This window comes from Pelophylax lessonae (assembly GCF_965119305.1).
Source record: "Pelophylax lessonae genome assembly, chromosome: 1".
Classification (NCBI taxonomy): domain Eukaryota; kingdom Metazoa; phylum Chordata; class Amphibia; order Anura; family Ranidae; genus Pelophylax; species Pelophylax lessonae.
In genome coordinates, this window is record NC_138768.1 from 889023769 (window position 1) to 889047530 (window position 23762).

The following is a 23762-nucleotide window of genomic DNA, read 5'->3' on the forward strand; positions in this document are numbered from 1 at the left end:
CCACCCATTGTGTGACAATAGCGAATGAAAATTTGCTATATTCACACGGATCCTCCTCCTGGCTCGAGACCCGCTTCCTGATTGGCCGACAGGCAAACACCATGCCATTGGCCGAGGAGGAGGCGGGAGGACTGAGGACTCGAGGAGACGCCGGGGAACTGAGGAGAAGCCGCCGCTACAGGTAAGTGCACTGGTCTCGGGGGGGGGGGGCTTGGCACGCTGTTCACTCTGCATTGAAAGGGGGCATGCTGGTCTTTGGATTGAAAGGGGACATGCTGGTCTCTGCATTGAAGGGGGCACGCTGGTCCCTGCATTGAAAGGGGGCACGCTGGTTCCTGCATTGAAAGGGGGCACGCTGGTCCCTGCATTGAAAGGGGGCACGCTGGTCCCTGCATTGAAAGGGGGCACGCTGGTCTCTGCATTGAAGGGGGCAGGCTGGTCACTGCATTGAAAGGGGGCACGCTGGTCACTGTGCATTGAAAGGGGGCATGCTGGTCACTGTTTTGAAGGGGGCACGCTGGTCACGGTTTTGAAAGGGGCATGCTGGTCACTGTGCATTGAAAGGGGGCATGCTGGTCACTGTGCATTGAAAGAGGGCACGCTGGTCACTGTGCATTTAAAGGGGGCACGCTGGTCACTGTGCATTGAAAGTCGGAACTGGTTACTAAAATTTTTGAATCCCACCACTGTAATATGCCCCATTGTCTGTCTCAGTGGATGAAATAGTGCACCAAGGGCCAGGTAAAATCAATTAAAGGGCCGCAGTTTGGAGACCACTGTTGTAGACAGCTCAATTTGCCCAATTCCACTACAGACCCTAAACGCACAACATTGTGGGATAATTTAATCCCTTCTTTGGACAGTCCAGGTTACCTAGCACTGAAAATCAGGTTGTCCCTGAACTGGAGGCTCAGGAATCCTACTCAGAAGTAGGGAATAGTCACTTTGAGTGTTCACCCAGGTGCTGGCCCCAGGGCTAGCCTTGCTGTACTCTTAGGGCATTCCCATTGTGGGAAATCTGGAAGACCTCCATTCGCTCGGGTTCTGGCTGACAGCATAGCTAGAACTGTCCTGACATTGCCAAGGTTCAACTGGGTCCTGAACCTTCAGATCTCAGTACTGGAACCAACTCATGGCTTGTAATATCAGGGTCTCATCCGAAACACACCTCAGGCCAGAGTTTTTGTTCCCCAAGAGAAATTTCAAACTCTCTTTTCCCAGGCTCAGACTCTTCAGTCTAAGGGTCACCCAATTTTTTGCTTCTGCATGAGAGTTCTGGAGCTCATAGTAGTGTTCTTCTAGACCAGGGGTGTCTCCAAAATTTCTAAACAAAAGAGCCAGTTTACTTCAAAATTCATGGGGGACTGGACTGTGGCCATTGGGAGTAGATAGGGTCCATCAGTGGAAAAAAAAATGCCCATTTGGTTTCATTGGGAGGAATAGTGCCCCATCATTGGTGTTAGTGGGATTAATTGTGCCCCATTGTTTGTGTCAGTGGACCCCATTGTTGGTGTCCTCATTGTATATGTTGTGGTTTACCAGGGTTCTGGCTGAAGCTATCATTGTATTGGTTTTTCCAGCTGGCTTTCTCATGAAACCATTCCGAGCGGATCATGAGCTTTCCAAAGCAGTGGAAAGGGATGTTCCTCCCCCTCCTGCCGCTTGCCGGTGTTTTTTGGGCTTCCTGTTTTTGCCTGGAAAATGATCCGATGGTGTGGCTGGCTGCTCTCATAGACGATCAAAGAGTGGATACTCTTTCATTGCCTCTATGGCCTTGGAGGACCGGAGCGACGTCATGACGTCACTTCTGGTCCAGGCTGGAAGTAAATCATTTTTTTTTATCTTTTTCTTTTAAAGTTAAAGAAGAGATTTGGGGTCTTTTTGACCTCAGATGTCTCCATAAAGAGAACCTGTCGTCCTTATTTCTATTACAAGGGATGTTTACATTCTTTGTAATTGGAAAAAAAGTGATCAAAAAAAAAAAAGAAAAACAATTAAAAGGGACAGTGTAAAAATAAAAAGTAAAAAATAGAAGAAAAAATTTGAAGAGACCCCATCCCTGCTCGGTGCTTGTGCGCAGAAGTGAACGCATACGTACGTCACACATGCATATGTAAACGGTAATCGCACCACACATGTAAGGTTATCGCACCACACATGTGAAAATGATCAGATGGTGCGGCTAGCTGCTCTCATAGACGATCAAAGAGTGGATACTCTTTCATCGCCTCTATGGCCTTGGAGGACCGGAGTGACGTCATGACGTCACTTCTGATCCAGGCTGGAAGTAAATCATTTATATTTTATCGTTTGCTTTTAAAGTTAAAGAAGAGATTTTGGGTTTTTTTGACCTCAGATGTCTCCATAAAGAGGACCTGTCGTCCTTATTTCTATTACAAGGGATGTTTACATTCTTTGTAATAGGAATAAAAGTGATAAAAAAAAAACAATTAAAAAGGGACAGTGTAAAAATAAAAAGTAAAAAATAGAAGAAAAAATTTGAAGAGACCCCATCCCTGCGCGGTGCTTGTGCGCAGAAGTGAACGCATACGTTAGTCACACATGCATATGTAAACGGTAATCGCACCACACATGTGAGGTAATCGCACCACACATGTGTAATAATAGCGCTAGAACTCCTCTGTATCTCTAAAAAGGTAACCTGTGAAGGCTTTTTAAGCATCGCCTATGGATATTTTTAAGTACCGTACTTTGTCGCAATTCCACGAGCGTGCACAATTTTAACCACTTCCATACCTGGTCTATTCTGGCACTCCTCTTCTTCATGTAAAAATCATAATTTTTTGCTAGAAAATTACTTAGAACCTCCAAACATTATATATTATTTTTGCAAAAGAGACCCTAGGGAATAAAATAGTGGTCGTTGCAACTTATTATGTCACGCGGTATTTCGCAGCCATTTTCAAACGCTTTGTTTTCCAAAAAAACTGTTTCATCAATTAAAAAAAGAAGGAAACACTGAAGTTAGCCCAATTTTTAATACAATGTAAAAGATGATGTTACGCCGAGAAAATAGATACCTAACATGTCACACTTTAAAATTGCGCCAAACTTCGGTACTTAAAAATCTCCAAAGGTGACGCTTTAAACATTTTTACAGGTTACTAGTTTAGAGTTACAGAGGAGGTCTTGGGCTAGAATTATTGTTCTATCTCTAAAGTTTGCGGCGATAACTCACATGTGTGGTTTGAACGCTGTTTACATATGTGGGCATGACGTACATATGTGTTCACTGCTGCGTGCAAGGGGACGGGGGCGCTTTATTTATTTATTTTTTTAATTGTTTATTTTATTATGTTTTTTCTATTCATTTCCTTTTTTACACTTTTCCTTTACTTTTTTTGATCACTTTTATTCCTAATAAAAGGAATGTAAACATCCCTTGTAATAGGAATAGGGCATGACAGGTCCTCTTTATGGGGAGATCGGGGGTCTATTAGAGCTCCAAATCTCTCCTCTGGTCCCCCCTGCAGCCGATCAGACTGAGATTGGTGGCCAGGTAAACAAAGGGGCAGAACTGGAAGTGGGGAATACTCGCCGCTCCTGGTCTCCAGGGTTACAGAGCGAGGAGAATGATGTCAGTTCCTATCTCTGTGTACAGGGCAGCCATCATCACTGGCCCCATTGCTCCTGACCTCTGCGATGGGACCAGAGAGCCTGGGAGAGGCGGTGAAACTCCTTCCATCACCCGCAGAAGTGATCGAGTGGCTAATTATCCACACAGATCACTTCTGCCTTATACAGAATTGCCAACTGAACAAAATGATACCGGGATGATGCCTGTAGGTGCACCCACCACCCCGCTATTACCACTGAACCCCAAAGACGTATGGTTACGTCCATTTGGGGGAATGTCTAAAGTGTATTTTTCCCCCAAAAAAATTGTGTTTGCAAAACTGCTGCACAAATACCGTGTGACATAACAAATTGCAATGACCACCATTTTTTCTCTTTGGTCTCTGCTAAAATAAAAAAAAATGTATAATGTTTGGGGGTTCTAAGTAGTTTTCTAGCAAGAAATACTGATACTGTTGGGAAGAAGATGAAGGGAGAACACCCTGAAGGCCAGTCCTGAAAATTTACCTGTTAGAGCAAATAACCAAAACATCACCGAGAGTACTCAACTGTTTTGCTGCGAGGAACAAATACTCCTAAAATCACCGTAAGTACGCTAAGTACAAAAATTCCAATATGGTAGGGTGAGCAGACGTCCCCGGTGTTCAGGGACAGACCCCGGAATGAGGACACTGTCCCTGGACCACTTGTGTCCCCGATTCTGTCCCCGGATTCAGGGGCGGTGTACCTATTGCTGACAGCCTAGCAGTACATTCAGCAGTGTGACCATCCATCCAGCACAGTGTCAGTGAGAGTGAGTGGAGCAGAGCTGTCAAATCGAAGCTCTGATGTCGGCTATGGGCGGGCTGAAATGTGGAGCTCCTCCTCCCTTCCATCCACAGCCAGTCAGCAGGCAGTATAATATTCTCCCCCCCCCGCCCCTTTCCAGCCCGCCACATTTGACTGGGAGCAGGGCTGAATGAGGGCACCAGAAGGGAGATGCAAGAAGGTATGACTACAATTAGAGCAAGCACTGTTACATGTAATGCTGGTCGGCTGCAGTGTCTTCCAGATATCTAGGTGTTCAGGCAGTGTGAGGTTACCAATCAGCCTCCTCTCCCCTCACTCCTTACCTTTTTTATCTCCCTAACGTGAGCTGCACATTGCCTGATACACTGATAAGAAGACCCTGCAGCAGCATTCTCCAAAACCAGGGACACATGGCCGTTACCCATTTCAGCTTCTGTTCAGCTATTTAGCCGGAGTTCTGTGTGTGCTGCATAGTTTTTTATGTTTTGTTGGAGGATTTACTGCTGGTTCAGGCTAGAAGCTTCAGAGACCCATTAACTGTTTACTGTCCTCCACTAGTCTTGAGCAGTTAACTGTTTGTAAGACAATTTTTATTTTGGAAATTGTGCTGCTGTCTTCTGTCACTTGGTTGTACTTTCAAAGGAGGATTACTGACTTGATCTTGCAGAGCTGGTTTAAATAAAGTGTAGCAGCGCTGCGATACTATACACTTTACACCGGGTTCAGCTGTAATCTCAGTCTCTGACCATCTCTTGAATCAATCATGTCTGCAGTCTCTGACCATCTCCTATATCATGTCTGCAGTCTCTGACCATCTTCTGTACCATGTCTGCAGTCTCTGACCATCTCCTGTATCATGTCTGCAGTCTCTGACCATCTTCTGTACCATGTCTGCAGTCTCTGACCATCTCCTGTATCATGTCTGCAATATCTGACCATCTCCTGTATCATGTCTGCAATCTCTGACCATCTCCTATATCATGTCTGCAGTCTCTGACCATCTTCTGTACCATGTCTGCAGCCTCTGACCATCTCCTGTATCATGTCTGCAATCTCTGACCATCTCCTATATCATGTCTGCAGTCTCTGACCATCTCCTGTACCATGTCTGCAGTCTCTGACCATTTCCTGTACCATGTCTGCAGTCTCTGACCATCTCCTGTATCACATCTGCAGTCTCTTCCCATCTCCTGTACCATGTCTGCAGTCTCTCACCATCTCCTGTAGTGTCTCTCTGGTGGTGAGATGATGTGAGGTGTATATGTTTTATATAGGCTGGATGTGAGTGACCTTACACAGACCCACCCACACACAGAAAATAATATTCACACATATTCTGACAAAACATACACACACAAAAATAATTACATGTATACTGTGATTGAAAGTGAAAAAAATAAGGCGTGCAAACAATCAAAAAGAGTTTCCAGCAGTAAACGAAACTCTAACCTGAATAGAGTGAAAAAATGTAGTATATAATGAATAGGTGCGCTAGATGAGAACAATGTGTACTAACCAAAAAGGAAAAACACTATGGTAACATAAAGTTACATAATAAAGTGGTGAATAATACAAAAATGATGATGAACCGTGGACAATATAAACGTAATTGTGATATAAACAATTTGAATGAATAAGTCCAAATAAAAATAAGGCTGTGATCTTCTTAAAGGTGAAAGGTGTAGAAGAGGACGTGCAAACATAGAATCCCTCTTGGCACCCACGTGTACTGAATGGAGAGGTAATGCCCTTACCGACTCAAAGATATCAAACACTTGGAAAGATGACACCAGCCAGTGTGGTAAACAGAAAAAAGATCCCAACCTTTCACTCTTCCACCCGATGTGCAGTATAAGGAGACTCTTACCAGAGGCAAGTGTTTCACATATCAGATGGGGAATGATGTTATTCTCCAGAAAATTGGGCAGTATGTTCCTTGCGGATCCTGCTCTGACTCTTGCTACTGTAGGGAGGTAAACCTCTTTCTTGTACCCCTCACATACAGCCACAGACATAAACATTTCCATTGGTATTTTCTGTATTATCCATAACAAAACCTGCTGTCAGAATGACAGATGATGCTCATTAAGTCCAATTTCACAAGCAACCTCCAACCATTCCTGATCAGGGACTGGATCCAGGACAATCCTCCCCAGAGAATAACCAGTGTGGAGAGATCCGATGATGAAGGCACAAAGTTGGAAGAACTAGTGAAGAAAGTACAGCATCCTCCGCACACTATACTGTGATTACATACAGAAGAAAAAATATAGGTAATAGCCCTGCCCTCTGCACGTAGCATCCTCCTGAACCCTGCGCGTAGCATCCTCCTGGACCCTGCACGTAGCATCCTCCTAAACCCTGCACAAAGCATCCTCCTGAATCCTGCACGTAGCATCCTCCTGAACCCTGCACGTAGCATCCACCTGAACCCTGCACGTGGCATTTTCCTGAACCCTGCATGTAGCATCTTCCTGAACCCTGGTCGTAGCATCCTCATGAACCCTGCAAGTAGCATCCTCATGAACCCTGCAAGTAGCATCCTCCTGAACCTTGCATGTAGCATGCTCCTGAAACCTGCACGTGGCATCCTCCTGAACCCAGCACATGGCATCCTCCTGAACGCTGCACGTGGCATCCTCCTGCATCCTGCACATAGCATCCTCCTGTCTACACTGACCACCAGCATACAGGGGGCACACTGACCACCAGCATACAGGGGGCACACTGACCACCAGCATACAGGGGCACACTGACCACCAGCATACAGGGGCACACTGACCACCAGCATACAGGGGGCACACTGACCACCAGCATATAGGGGGTACACTGACCACCAGCATATAGGGGGTACACAGACCACCAGCATATAGGGGATACACAGACCACCAGCATATAGGGGGCACACTGACCACCAGCATACAGGGGGCACACTGACCACCAGCATACAGGGGGCACACTGACTACCAGCATACAGGGGGCACACTGACCACCAGCATACAGGGGGCACACTGACCACCAGCATACAGGGGGCACACTGACCACCAGCATATAGGGGGTACACTGACCACCAGCATACAGGGGGCACACTGACCACCAGCATATAGGGGGTACACTGACCACCAGCATATAGGGGGTACACTGACCACCAGCATATAGGGGGTACACTGACCACCAGCATATAGGGGGCACACTGACCATCAGCATATAGGGGTACACTGACCACAAGCATATAGGGGGTACACTGACCACCAGCATATAGGGGGCACACTGACCATCAGCATACAGGGGGCACACTGACCACAAGCATACAGGGGGCACACTGACCACCAGCATATAGGGGGTACACTGACCACCAGCATATAGGGGGCACACTGACCATCAGCATACAGGGGGCACACTGACCACAAGCATACAGGGGGCACACTGACCACCAGCATACAGGGGGTACACTGATCACCAGCATAAAGGGGGCACACTGACCACAAGCATACAGGGGGCACACTGACCACCAGCATACAGGGGGCACACTGACCACCAGCATACAGGGGGCACACTGACCACCAGCATACAGGGGGTAAACTGATCACCAGCATACAGGGGGCACACTGATCACCAGCATACAGGGGGCACACTGACCACCAGCATACAGGGGGCACACTGACCACCAGCATATAGGGGGTACACTGACCACCAGCATACAGGGAGCACACTGACCACCAGCATACAGGGGTACACTGACCACCGATATGCAGGGACACTGGTTACCTGTCCTCAGGGGACATAACAAATCAAGTAAAACAACTACCATGCAACTAAAATAATCTCAAAAGCAATAATAGAATCTTGTTATCGGTTCCCTCATCTAACGTGCAACAATAAAAAGCCAAAAAATGCAGCACTGCCCTACACTTCATCTATAAAATTCTACAAATGGACTTATAATGGTAAAACCTATAAATGAATATCCAGTGCAAATCAACCAATGTATTACAATATAGTAGTGATGGTGTCACCCTCTCTGCAAAAGGTAAGAAATATCGCAGAGCTGCAATATGCAAATAGTGGTGACCCCCCCTCCCCCCAGATATAATCATAATAAATAGTACAATTAATGTGCATATTTTACATTTTATTATGATTATATATCGGGGGTTTCACCACTATTTCCACATTGCAGCTCTGCAGTATTTCTTACCTTTTGCAGAGAGGGTGACACCATCACTCCTGCCCGGATTAGATTTGAATTTAGCCGCCCCATCCCCCAGCCAAGTTTTTTCTCTTTCTTATCTTCCTAACATTTGGTATTCCTATCCCAAATAAATCTAAAAAGTATCTTTATGTTTTTTTTTTCTATCTCATGGACGAAATGTGAGAAATAACATAAATATCATACAATCATTCCATAAACACATCCCACATACACCGCATAGATCATTTCAAGGAAATATGCTTATAAAATAGTTTACCATTTGCCCAAAAAAACAAATATGTCCCCGGATTTCATTTTAAAAATCTGGTCACTTTACAATATGGTCCACAAGGTGGTGACCTGACTTCTCTCAGATGGAACGCACAGACAGGAAGTGATGAGGTACAGACAGGAAGTGATGAGGTACAGGAAGGAACTGATGTAAGATAATGACAGGAAAGGATAAGTTATAGAGAGGAAGTGATGTAGGATACTGACAGGAAGTGATGAATTATAGACAGGAAGTGATGTAAGATACTGACAGGAAGGGATGTAAGATACTGACAGGAAGTGATGTAGTTCCACAGAGGAAGTGATGTCAGCTATAAATAGGAATTTCAGAAGCGAGTGGGGAGGAAGTAGAGGAGACGTAGCTGGAAGTGGCAGCAGAGGAGGTAATAAGATATTATTTTCTATATATAATGTTTAATTACATAAAGAAAATTTTCTCCTTCCGTTTTTATGCTGGGGGAACAAAAACAGAGGAACGCATAACACTGAGAATCAGATTTCAGTCCCCCGGTGAAATCACATAAGTAGGATGAGCAGCAAAACTTCCTCCAGCTCTCCTGTAGCGCCCTCACCAGGCAGAGCTGAGGTACTCATATTCTATCTGGGGAAGAGGCAGAGCTCGGGGTGACCCCGACACTCACCTCTGGAAATATTCATCAGCTTTCCTCCCTCGTCACTACTAACATTAATCCCGTCCTCTGCCCCAACACCAACTGGGCCCTCACTCTTCACCCCCCATTCCAACACCGCTGTCCCCCATTTCTCACCCCCATCTAACACCGCTGTCCCCCATTCCTCTTCCCCATCTAACACCGCTGTCCCCTGATCCTCACCCCCATCTAACACTGCTACCCCCCATCTAACACCGCTGTCCCTCATTCCTCACCCCTCATATAACACCGCTATGCCCCATCTAACAATGCTGTCCCCCATTCCTCACCCTCATCTATCACCCGTGTTCCCTAATTCTCATTCCTCATCCAACACTGTTCTTCCCCTCTCCTCACCCCCCTTCCCACACTGCTCACCTATATTCCACAACCCCCACTGACACTGTTGTCCCCCACTCCTCATTCCCTTATTCAACATTGCAGATCTCCACTCCTCACACCCCATATTTAACTCTTCTGTCCCCCACTCTTCACCCAGACCCAATGCTGCCTCCTTGGTTTCTCTTGCGCTCTCATGATATTGCTCTTATCTCTATTAATAAAGCACAGACCTGACCGGAGGTGAGGAGGATTCTGGGAGGTCACATGACATCACTCTTATTTCCATTAGTAATATGCCGACCTGACTGGAGAGGTGAGGAGGATTCTCAGAAGATTCTTAGAAGGACACAAGGATCTCTACAAAGACGTCATGATGGAGAATCAGCCACCCCTCGCATTCCCGGGTAAGAAGAGACTTTATTGTAAAGGAGAGAGCAGTATGGAGGATCCACCTAGATCCCCCATCATCTGATAAACGTATAGAAACAATGTATTCAGTCAGTGTGTGTTTTTCTTACAGATGGATCCAGTAATGGGAACCCACCAGAGAGATGTCCCCGTCCTCTGTATTCCCGGGATTCCACACAGGAAGATCACACCATCCCCCACCATCATCAGGTAGGTGAAGATGGATATCTAGATCATAAAAGTGATCTGACTGTATGAAAATATATTCCACTTTTAGGTATAAGGTTATTTGTGCTCACATTTTAAAGAAACCATTCCCTGCTATTTTGTTTGTTTAGAATGAAAATCTGATAGATATAAAAGATGAGGTTAAAGAGGAAGAAGAGACGTATGTGAGGGGTGATCAGCAGTTCAGGGAAGAGGTTGGGATGATGGACAAAGTTAAAGAGGAAGAATCTTCTCCAGACATCAGCACAGGTGAGTGATGGCCACTAAATACAAAAACTGTTTGGGTATATGGATTGATGTTTGAGGATTTGTAGATCCACTTCTACAAAGACGTCATGATGGAGAATCAGCCGCCCCTCACATCACCGGGTAAGAGGAGACTTTATTGTAAAGGAGAGAGCAGTACGGAGGCTCCACCTAGATCTCCCATCATCTGATAAACACATAGAAACAATGTATTCAGTCAGTGTGTGTGTTTCCTACAGATGGATCCAGTAATGGGAACCCACCAGAGAGATGTCCCCGTCCTCTGTATTCCCGGGATTCCACACAGGTCAACATTAAAGAAGAGATAAAAGTGGAGGATGATGAGGATTTTGTAATGGAGGGGGCAGAGTTTCCAAATGGTCACAGAAAGCAGTACCAGGACACCATGGTGAAGTCATCCAGTTACAGAAATCCACCAGAGAGATGTCCCCATCCTCCGTATTCCCGGGATTCCACACAGGAAGATCACACCATCCCTCACCATCATCAGGTAGATGAGAATGTAGGAAAGTGATCCCAAGCCCTAAGAGATATCATTCTTCTATTATTATTATTTTTTTTTGCATTTAATATTATTTCTGCCATTTTGTTGGTTTAGGATGAAGATCTGATAAATGTACAAATTGAGGTTATAAAGGAAAAGACGTATGTGAGGGGTGATCAGCATTTTACAGAGGAGGTTGGGATGATGGACGCAGTTAAAGAGGAAGAAACTTCTCCAGATATCAGCTCGGGTAATTATGCAAGAATGGGTTAAAGCTTACTTAGTGATGTTTGGTTGGGTGGTATCATTGATCTGGTTAGTTGTCATAGTTTGGTGTTGTGATTCCACCCAGTTCCACCACAGATCTCTTTTAAACATTGAAATGCTCAACCAGCATACACTGCTCCAAAGAATGAAAGGAACACTTTGAAAACACATCAGATCTTAATGGGGAAAAATATCATGCTGGATATATATACTGGTATGGACTGGGTAATGTGTTAGTATCTATACTGGTATAGACTGGGTGATGTGTTAGGATCTATACTGGTACATAGTTACATAGTTTGTGAGGTTGAAAAAAGGCATCAATCCATCCAGTTCAACCTATGATGTGTGTGCGTGTTTGCTGTTAACCGTACATTGTATACCCCTGTATGTTGTAGTCTTTAAGGTGCCCATCGAATTATTTTTTTGAAACTATCGATGCTCCCCGCTGATACCACTTCTTGTGGAAGAGAAATCCATATCCTTACCGCTCTGACAGTAAAGAACCCCTTACGTATTTTAAGGTTAAACCGTTTTTCCTCTAGTTTTAGTGAGTGGCCACTGCCATCTGTCATGTAGGTTCCCACCCCATTATTTTGTTCAGGTCTGCTTGTAAGGTTTCCACATCCTGCATAGAAGATATTGGCCTGCTTAGTTTAGTATTATCTGCAAATACCGAGATTGTGCTGGATATCCCCTCCTCTAGGTCGTTTATGAATAAATTAAACAGCATTGGTCCCAGGACAGATCCTTGGGTGACCCCACTTTCCACACCCGTCCAATTCGAGTACTCTCTATTTATCACCACCCTCTGGACTCGCCCCTGGAGCCAGTTCTCTATCCAGGTACTCACCCTATGGTCCCTACCTATGGACCTTAGTTTGTACAGTAAGCGTTTGTGAGGAACTGTGTCAAATGCCTTTGCAAAGTCCAGATACACCACATCCACAGGCCTTCCTTTGTCTAGATGGCAACTCACTTCATCATAGAAGGTTAATAGATTGGTCTGGCAAGAGCGATTTATCATGAATCCATGCTGATTACTACTACTAATACCGTTTTCATTACTAAAGTCCTGTATATAGTCCCTTAACATCCCCTCCAAAATCTTGCAGACTATTGATGTTAGGCTGGCAGGTCTATAGAAACCCAGGATATATCTCAGCCCCCTTTTAAATATTGGTACCACGTTGGCTTTTTTCCAATCAGCTGGCACCATACCTGTCTGTAGGCTATCCTTAAAGATCAAGAACAATGGTCTTGTTATCACCTGGCTGAGTTCTTTAAGAACCCTCGGGTGTAAGCCATCCGGTCCCGGTGATTTATTTATGTTATGTTTCTCTAGTTTAGTTCTAAGTCTATCTTCTGTTAGCCATTGGGGTACTTCCTGAGGTGTATTATTTAATTTAGCATTACAAGCTGCGTTAGTGTAGCCCCCCCCCCGATTCTTTTGTGAAGACTGAAGAGAAGAAATTATTTAGCACTTTCGCCTTCTCTCTGTCCTCTGGCCAGCTTCCCTTCATCATCTTTTATGGGGCCAATGTGTTCTGGCCTCGCTTTCTTACTATTTATATACTTAAAGTGGAGTTCCACCCTAATTTAATACTTACCTCCATCTTCTCGCTCCGGGTCATCTGAAAAAGAAATGGATAATCGCATATTTTTTTTTTTTTTACTTACCTCGTAGCGAAGAAAATATACTTACCTTACTTCCTTCTTCCTCCTTCCTCGGCCGCGGCCCGTCATCACTTCCTGGCTCTGCAATGATTCCTGGGAGCTGAACGTCATCGCTCCCAGGAATCATTGCGCCTGCACCGGCCCCGACGTCAGTTCCGGGTCGCGCGCGTCATCCCCTTCTAAACAGCTTCTGGGCATGCCCAGAAGCTGTGGAGGGATGACACGCGCGACCCGGAAGTGACGGCGGGGCCGGCGCAGGGCATCGTGGGACCGAAGAAGGCGGAAGAAGACGCCGAAGGGGATCTCGCTGGCTTCAAGCTGCCCACATCTGAGATGGCAGCGCTGGACAAGACGTTTTCAAGGTAAGTATTTGTCCTAACAGGTAAGTGCAACCCGGGACAGATCAGAGGCTAGCCATTGTGGAATGCACTAGCCCTGACTGTCCCGGGGGTATTTAAAAAAAAAAAAAATTACAGGGTGGAACTCCGCTTTAAAGAATTTCTTGGGGTTTTTCTTACTCTCTTCCGCTATATGTCTCTCGTGTTTTATTTTAGCCGCCTTGATTTTGCCTTTACATTTCTTATTGCACTCTTTGTAATGTTGGAATGCTGCCAGTGACCCCTCAGCCTTGTATTTTTTGAAGGCCTTTTCTTTAGTATTAATATGCCTTTTTATGTTGGAGTTTATCCACCCAGGGTTTGCTTTTGCTCTTTTAAATTTATTCCCATTTGGAATGCACTGGCCAATCCCTTTGTTTAGTATGCTCTTGAAGCACTCCCATTCTTCCTTCGTGTTCTTTGTTCCCAGGGTTCTATCCCATTTTTATATTGTCTAGCAAACAGCGCAATTTAGGGAATTGGCTCTTTTGAATTTCGGTGTCCTTATATTACCCTTGTGTTTCCTATTACTATGATTTATACTGAAACTATTTGACCTATGGTCACTGTTTCCTAAGTTGCCCCGTATTTCTATGTCCGTGATCAGGTCTGTATTGTTGGTAATCAGTAGGTCTAGTACCACATTGTTTCTTCTCGTGCGTTCACCATCTGGCCCATGAAATTTGTCCTGCAAAACATTTAGGAAATGCAGAGCCTTAGATGAATGCACGGTTCCTTCTGCCCAGTCTATATCTGGATAATTAAAGTCCCCCATTATAATGACATTTCCCATCCTTGCTGCCAATCCAATCTGTGAAAGGAGGTCCGCCTCCCCCTCCTCCCTCTGGTTGTGGAGCCTACAGCATACGCCCAATATTGCTTTCCCCATAGTGCCTTCCCTTTGAAGTTCTACCCATAGGGATTCTGCCTCATCCATAGCTCCATTATTAATATCATCCCTCATATTTACCTGTACACTGTTCTTAATATACAGACATACCCCACCCCTTTTTTTACCTCCTCTATCTCTGCGATAAAGGAAAAACCCCTGAATGGTCGCCAGCCAATCATGAGAGCTGTCAAACCAAGTCTCTGAAATCCCTACAAAATGTAAGTCCTCCTCATCCATCCGCAGCTCCAGCTCTCCCATCTTGTTGGCCAGGCTTCTAGAATTGGTATACAAACCTCGTAATTTTGTCCTGTTGCATACTATATCCTCGTTTGATGTTGGTTTTTAGGCTGCTCTTGCGATTTTTTTTTCCCCATACCCACCTTGGGTTTAGGAACTCTGAACAACCTACTGCTAATGTCCCCATTTGTGCCCGCTGAACCTTGCTCCCCGCTGGCTATTTCTACATCTGTACCCCCCCCCCCCCATCACCTAGTTTAAAAGCCCCTCTAACTTGTTGGCCATCTTCTCACCCAGTACGGTTGCACCCTCCCCATTTAGGTGTAATCCGTCCCTACTAAAAAGCCAGTACCCGACTGAGAAGTCGGCCCAGTTCTCCAGGATTCTGAAGCCCTCCTTATTACACCAGCTCCTCAGCCACTTGTTAACTTCCCTAATCTCCCGCTGCCTCTCTGGTGTGGCTTGAGGTACAGGTAATATTTATGAAAATACTACCTTGGAGGTCCTAGTCCTCAACTTAGCTCCTAAGTCCCTGAAAATGTTTTTTAGGACTCTCCATCTCCCTCTGACTTTGTCATTGGTACCCACGTGTACCATGACAGCTGGGTCTTCCCCAGCCCCACCCAAACATCTGTCCACCAGATCCGTGATGTGCTGAATCTGGCACCTACGGTCTTTTTGACAGATTGCCCTCTCTGTCCTTCTAACAATTGAGTCCCCTACCACCAGAACCTGTCTTTCCTTTCCCTTGCTTCCGACCTCACTGGAGGAGTTCTTCCCCTGGCAACTAGGGGCGTCCCTTTGCTCCAGCAATGCTGGTCCCTGACTGGTTTGCCCAACAACACGCAACAGGGCGTATTTATTTGGGTGCTCCAGCCCAGGACCGGCCTCCTTGCCTTGTTCCCTTCTACCCTTCCTAACTGTCACCCAACTACTCTGCTTTGATGCCTGCACCCTTGTATCTCTGCCCTCCTCTGTGTAGACCCCTGCCTGCACCTGATGGGTACGTTCCCAGCTCTCCTTCAGTATGGAGATTCTTCTCAGTGTTGCCAGCTGCTTACCTAGATACTGGTATGGGCTGGTTAACGTGTTAGGATCTATACTGCTATGGACAGGGTAATGCATTAGGATCTATAGTGTTATGGACTGGGTAACATAACCCATAACCCATTCTGCCAATAGGATTCTGCCATGCATCTGCAATTATACTGTATCGTATTTTGAATGTATCATTACTAATTTGATTGATCCTTTTTACAATCACTATTGTTCCAATAAATTGTTTATTTTATCTAAACTTATCTTTCTCAAGAGAGATCCTTATTAGTTACCTATAAAGTCCCACCCTTCTTAGGGGGTCTTTTCTTTCTTTTATAAACGTATCTAGGGATTACGGTAACACATTATCTGAGAATCACCTACATACCTTTCTAAAATTTTGTAGGGCTCTGGCAGTCCTCATCCTGTTCCTCCTTGCACAAAGGAGCAGATACCGGTCCTGCTGATGGGTTAAGGACCTTCTATGGCCCTGTCCAGCTCTCCTAGAGTAACTGCCTGTCTCCTGGAATCTCCTCCATGCTCCTGAGACTGTGCTGGGAGACACAGCAAACCTTCTGGCAATGGGAGGTATTGATGTGCCATCCTGGAGGAGTTGGACTGCCTGTGCAACCTCTATAGGGTCCAGGTATGGCCTCATGCTACCAGTAGTGACACTGACCCCAGCCAAATGCAAAACTAGTGACAAACACTCAGAAAAGAGGAGTAGGAGAAAAATGTCAGTGGCCTCAACCTGTAAAACCATTCCTGTTTTGGAGGTCGTCTCATTGTTGCGCATCTAGTGCACCTGTTGGTAACAACCCCCTCTGCTACTTCACTGACCAGATGAATATCCCAGGAGTTTCCCTGACTTGATGCTATACTCTGATTATAAAGTGTTGAGCAGTGTATATGAGTGTGGAAAACTCTTGGTAATTTTTCTTGTCTTCTGACAGACGGACTCTGTGGTGGGAATAGAAGGACATTGGAGGAAGATGTGACTACAGAAGATAATGACATGGCATCTTCTCCAGAAGTAAATCCCGTTCCTCATAATATACATGACAGACCTCACCATTGGAGGAGATCATTGGAATCTCCTGATATTTCACATAGTCCTCTAATATCTGACAGTGCAGACGGGTGCGGGAAACCATCTCATCTCAGGGAATCTTCTTTATATCATAAAGGGGTTCATACAGGAGAGAATTCATTGTCATGTTCAGATTGCGGGAAATGTTTTAAACAGAAAAGAAACCTTCTTCAGCACCTGAGAATTCACACAGGGGACCTTCCCTATTCATGTTCAGAGTGCAGGAAATGTTTTAATCGTAAAGGAAACCTTCTTAGCCATCAGAAAATACACACAGGGGAGCGTCCCTATTCATGTTCAGAGTGCGGGAAATGTTTCAATCGTAAAGAATCCCTTTTCAGTCATCAGAGAATATGCACGGGTGAGCTTCCCTATTCATGTACAGAGTGCGGGAAATGTTTTACTGAGAAAAGAATCCTTCTTATCCATCAGAGAATACACACAGGTGATCTTCCCTATTCATGTTCAGAGTGCGGGAAATGTTTTAGTAGAAATGAAAACCTTATTCGGCACCAGAGACTTTACACAGGAGAGCGTCCCTATTCATGTTCAGAGTGTGGGAAATGTTTTACTGAGAGAAGAAACCTTCTTAGGCATCAGAGAATACACACAAGGGAGCGTCTGTATTCATGTTCAGAGTGCAGGAAATATTTTAATGAGAAAGGAAACCTTCTTAGGCATCAGAGAATACACACAGGTGAGCGTTCCTATTCATGTTCAGAGTGCGGGAAATGTTTTACTGAGAAAGGAAACCTTCTTAGGCATCAGAGAATACACAGGTGAGCGTCCCTATTCATGTTCAGAGTGTTGGAAATGTTTTAATCATAAAGGAAACCTTATTAACCATCAGAGAATACACACAGTTGAGCGTCTCTAATCTTGTGCAGAGTGCGGGAAATGTTTAACTAAGAAAGAACACCTACTTACACACAGGTGAGCGCCCTTTTTAATGTTACGAGTGCGGGAAATGTTTTCCAAACAAAGGTTTATTTCTTAGAAACCAGAAAGTTCAAAAGGGCGAGCGTCCTATTTCATGTTCAAAGTGCGGGAAAGTTTACAAATAAAGGAAATATAATGAAACATCAGAGTGCACCCCCTGCTGGTACTACGGGAAATGGACACTGGATTGTAACGGGTGGAACTGTTTAGTCCATAAACAAATGTGAAACCACCACAGTCCACTCTGGGTTGGTTTACACCCGCATCGCCCTCTCACCCGCTGTGGGGTTGGCAGGCAGCTGGGAGCCCTTATGTTAACCCTGTAATGCCCACGCCAGTGCGCCACAACCGTATGCATTGGGGCTGTTGCGGCACAACCCCATTCAGTTGAATAGCATTGCCCAATGTGACTGGGGGGTGTGAGGTTTGCAGCAGCCGCAAATTGCAGTGCCATGTGTACCGCCCCATTTAAGGTTAAGGGGGTGGTTAAATCATGACTCAACTGTCTACCTTTACCGATCCCTCCCCACATGAGGCAACAGGCAGGAAATCATGACAATACATGGGGCAACAAGTGAGCAATTAAGACAAAACATGGGGCAACAGGTGGGCAATCCGCACAATACATGGGATAATAAGTGGGCAATCCTGACAATATATGGGGCATAAAACCAATGAAAATGGTGGCACTTCAACATGTTATAGCGATGATATTTATTGCAGACAGTCAATACGGGATACAGAAAGGTGGACGCGTTTCACACGTAATATCGTGCTTGTTCACCACGGTGTGCGCACCTGTTGGTAATACATGGGGGCAACAAGTGGGCATTCATGATAATACATGGGGCAGCAGACAAACAATTCTGACAATACATTATTTTTGTGTTCTACTTATAAATCTGTATATAGATCTAACCTACTGGATGGAAAAAGATCACTGTAACATGCATTAACCCACAGCAGCCAATCAGGATTTATCTTTCACTGATGTACCTTCTTAGAAGGGGGGTGAGTTGAGACCTTGCATTGATTATAGGGTCCTCAATCGCATCACGGTCAAGAATGCATACCTGATGATTGGTTGCTTAATTTTTTTTGCTCCTTTTAGATTTATTGAAGTAGACAGCTTTTTATTGGTCCAACCAATGTATGATTATTAATACATTTGACACATTTGTTAATTCTATTATAAAAGATTTAAGCTTTATTTTATTCATATCATTTACTGTGTGGTAATCGCTTATTCTGATCTTGTACAATAAAAACGCTTTGTGCAATATTCTGTGCCGAGTCTTCTTTTTTACCAATGATTAGATGATCGGTGATTGGAATGTGATCAGTTCATAGAGAGTCATCCATTGGGGTTTTATTAGTGAGATGGAGAGTGGAGAAGAAGGCACCACATTGACAGCCATTGGAGGCCCTTTCTAAAGCCCTAAACTTTTTGGCAACCTGTCTATGATATTAGTCTTCCAAACTCTATCTCACTCAGCTAAGGCCAGAAGAGTTCCAGGAGTTCTTCTCTGTCCACAGTTCCCAAACCAAAAGGAGACATCCACCACATCTTCAATCTTAAGGCCCTAAATGTCCTCAGCTGGGCCCAGGAGTTCCGCATGCAATCCACCAGGTCATAGCCTCTCTCTTTATCAGGGAGACTTTTTCCTTTGACTGCCCCGCATACATGTACTGCGGTAGGGTGGCCGTTCTGCGCAAAATCACGTACCTGTCCGTCATTTGCTTTTTCCGGGTCTGGGGCGTGCACACACGCTGCTGGTGCCCGGGAGCCAATCAGCGGATCCGGCAGACACGGTGTCCGTCGGTACCCAGCAATCGTTCCTGAGAGAGGCGGAACAGTTGTCTGCTAATGTAAACAAGGCAGATCGCCATTCTGTTAGTAGGGAAGATGGAGATCCTGTGTTTCTGCTAATGGAGGAAGGAGATACTGGCGCACAAAGATTATATATATATATATATATATACGTAGCGCGCCCCCCACACGGGCTGCTGAGTATGTTAGTTTCATACCTTCACACTTTCTTGACCCTGAGGCACTTCTAACCCGCTTGACACTTGTAACGCTCATGCGTTTTTTGTTAGTGAATGGATTTGCAGCTGCAGAATTATTACACTCAGTAGTCATGTAGAGAATGTGTTGAACAACATATCCAACTCTCAGGACTTCATCACTGTGTACAGCCTGTTATGCAAATATACATACACTCAATATGATGTTCCTGGAGTGATAGAATGTATATGATAGAATAGAGGTGAGAGACAGGCAATAGAATGGTGAGCACTTAGTAGTAGTTTTCAGGAGAGTGGTAGGTGATGATAGTATGCAGATAGGTTTTAGCAATCATGTATAGTAACAGGTGGTAGGGGACAGCAGATGAAGTATGCAAGAGAGAGTAACCTAGTGCAATGATAGGTGATGGTAGTCCCAAGAGCTAGCAATCTATGCAGATGATAGAAATAGCTTAGATAGTAATAGTCTCTTTAGTATGCAGTAGTAGATAGTGAAAGTTAGGTTGAGGAAGGAATCCCCTGCGGGGTACTTATCACTAGATGGGTTAGTAGTAGCAAGGTCCAAGAGTAATGGAGTAATCCGGTAGCGAGATACTGGATCAGTAGCGAGGTTCCGGTCTTGTTCAGGCAAGGGGAATAGCTTGAAGCTCCGGCAGCATTGGACAAGACAAGGCAACATGCGGTTTGAACGAGCAATGAGTGAGAGAAAGCCGGCGATTGAAATAGCCGCTCATAGCGGCGCCCGGCGATGACGTCATTGCCCTTAAAGGTGTATGCGTTCCATTTGGATAGCAAGATGGGACGCAATATTAAGAGAGAAATGTGGAAATAAGGGTACCAGAACATTACAGTACCCCCCCCCTTAAGGCCGGCTCCGGAAGGCCTCTAGAACTGGTTTTTCCGGGTATTTCGAGTGGAAATTGCGAATCAGTCTAGGGGCATGTATATCGGAGGTATCCAGCCAGGTGTCGTCTTGGGGCCCATAGTTCTTCCATCGTACTAGATATTGGAGTCTTCTTCTATGGATACGAGAATCCAGAATCTCCTTTATCTCAAATTCTTCTCCGCCTTCAACTTGTACAGGAGGTGGAGGTGAGATGGTAGGCCTTATTCCTTGGTTAGGAACATGGGGCTTTAGTAGAGACACATGGAAGATGGGATGTATCTTAGGGTCTGTTGGTAATGTGAGTTGTACTGCAGCTTTTCCAATAAGCTTCTTTATTGGGAAAGGTCCCAGGAATAAAGGTCCAAGTTTTTTACTAGGGATCTTTAATCTCAAATTTTTTGTAGAAAGCCAAACAAGATCCCCAATGGCATATTGGGGAGAGGGTTTTCTACGAAGGTCGTAGTACCTCTTTTGTTGGCTATGGGCATGTGAGATGGTGGTGTTGAGTAAACCCAGGGAATCCTTTATTTGGGTAAGATAATCAGAGGCCACTGGATTACTTGATGGCAAGATACGTGGTGGAAGAAGTGTGGGATGAAACCCATAGTTTAAGTAGAATGGACTTTGTTTAGTAGTGCTGTGGGTCGCGTTGTTATAGGCGAATTCCGCCAGCGGGAGGAGGTCCACCCAATCGTCCTGTAGATATGAAGTATAGCAACGTAGCTATTGCTCAATGCACTGGTTGACTCTTTCTGTCTGTCCGTTGGTCTGAGGATGGTAAGGAGAAGTAAGTTTTCGCTCTATTCATAGAATCTGACATAGAGCTTGCCAAAACTTTGAGATAAACTGTGAACCACGGTCAGACAGAAGTGTTTTTGGAATACCATGTAACTTAAAGACATGTTTCACAAGTAATTCCGCTGTTTGCTTGGATGAAGGTAGTCTTCGGATAGGAATGAAATGTGCCATCTTGGTCAGATGGTCCACTGACACTAAAATGGTGTTGAATCCTTTGGAAGGTGGTAGTTCTACTATAAAGTCTAAGGACACCACTTCCCATGGAACCTGGGGTATTGGTAAACTACAAAGTAGACCCGATGGTTTTGTAGTGTCAATTTTGGACCTTGCACAGATGTCACAAGATGAAACGAACTTTTGTACGGTCGTCTTCATGTCAGGCCACCAAAATTGCCTAGTAAGTAAATTGAATGTTTTAGTCATACCCATATGTCCTGCCATAGGTACATCATGCGACAATTCCAAGATCTTGGTTCGCATAGTAGGGGGTATGTATAGTTTATCGTTGTAATAGAGGAAGCCTTCTGCATCAGCATTTAGTTGTGGTGGAGGTGAATCCAGTCCTATGCTGTGCAAAATCTCTTCCTTCAGGGAACGGACAACACCGACAATACGTTCATAGGGTATTATAGGAACTGAGGGAACCTCGGTGTAGCTATCTTCGGTTAATCGTGAAAGCGCATCCGCTTTTTTATTTTTGTCTGCAGGTGTATAGGTCACTAGAAAATTAAATCTCAAAAAGAATAATGACCATTGTACCTGCCGGTGGGAAAGAGTTCTATTAGTCTGAAGGTATTGAAGGTTTTTGTGATCTGTGTATATAAGGATTGGCAATCGAGTACCCTCAAATAGGTGTCGTCAATTCTCTAATGCCAGTTTTATGGCTAGTAACTCTTTTTCACCCACTGGGTAATTCACCTCGGGGCTGCTTAGTGATTTTGAGAAGAAAGCAACTGGGTGAAGTGGTGAAGTGTTTGTTGGTCGTTGTGAGAGAACTGCTCCTACTGCCATATTTGACGCATCTACCTCCAAAATATATTGAAGGGATGGGTCTGGATGGCGTAGTATGGGAGCAGAAGTAAAGCTTGATTTCAACAAGCAGAAAGCTCCATTTGCTTCTTCTGACCATTTGAATTGTTTTTTTGTACTTGTGAGTTGTGTGAGAGGTCTCACAATAGCAGAGAAGTTCTTGATGAACTTTCTATAGTAGTTAGAGAATCCCAGGAATCTTTGTAATGCTTTGCGAGTTGTTGGCACAGGCCAATCTAGAATACAGGATACTTTGCTCATGTCCATTTTGATTCCATTTTTGGATATAATGGGCCTAATTCAGTATAAATTTGGAGTAGAGCTGCTCACTTCTCCAGAAATAACTCCAGCCTAAACTCATTGCATCCTAATTAGGTAAGTGGCTGGAGTTAAACCATCAACTAGATGCTTTAATGAATTCGGAGTTGGAGTTAACTTAGACTGAATTCGGGTTTGGAGTTAACTTAGGCTGAATTTGAGTTTGGAGTTAGCCAAATTCCCTTTGTGTTTTTCATAAAAGGAAATTTGTCTATTCTGAATCACTATTACACAGCAATGTCATTTATTATGGTTTATTTTAATTTTAGGGTATAGTTATGTATCTTATGTGTTTTAACCTTTAGATTTTCTAATAGCAGACTACACAGCTGTCTAATTAGCAGTCTTCATTCTTTATTCATCTGAAACTTTCAGGCATATCTGATTGTATTCAGCACTTTGGTGTAGTGGGCTAAGCTCACAGCTAAAGATTGCTAGGTCATGAGTTCAAGGCCCAACCATGATAACACCCTGTGTGCCATAATTTTTTTTTGGCCACATAGTAATACATTGGCTACATCACCTAAAATTGCATGTCAATGGCCTTGTATATTCAAGAAACAAACATGCATATGTGCAGGGTGCAATTATGCATTTGCCAAGTTTCAGTATTTATTTATAGCTGTCTAAAATTTAAGAAGGTGATGGCACACTTGGGATTTGAACTCATGCTCTCATTGTTTATAGCCAGGAACACTAACCACTAAACCATTGAGCTGAGCATGATTACCCCTGGAATATTTATTCCCATGTTTCAATAGTTAACCACTTCCTTACAGGGCAGTTACACCCCTTCCTGCCCAGGCCAATTTTCAGCTTTTTATACTGTTGCATTTTGAATGACAATTGTGCGGTCATGCAACCCTGTACCTAACACAAATGTATGACAGTATTTTCATAAAAAATAGTGCTTTCTTTTGGTGGTATTTGATCACTGC

General features: G+C 44.5%; 2 pseudogenes across 2 annotated transcripts in view; both read left to right on the plus strand.

Annotated features, from left to right (window-relative positions):
* The window catches only part of LOC309550814, a 567902-nt pseudogene that overhangs the window by 131848 nt on the left and 412292 nt on the right, over positions 1-23762 (plus strand). The window lies entirely within an intron of this gene.
* LOC309548521 overlaps positions 1-23762 on the plus strand; it is a 53977-nt pseudogene that overhangs the window by 15147 nt on the left and 15068 nt on the right. The window contains exons 4-5 of the transcript in view: positions 6515-6605; positions 17511-17605. The product of the transcript in view is annotated as an uncharacterized misc_RNA (transcript). The remainder of the gene's footprint in view (positions 1-6514; positions 6606-17510; positions 17606-23762) is intronic.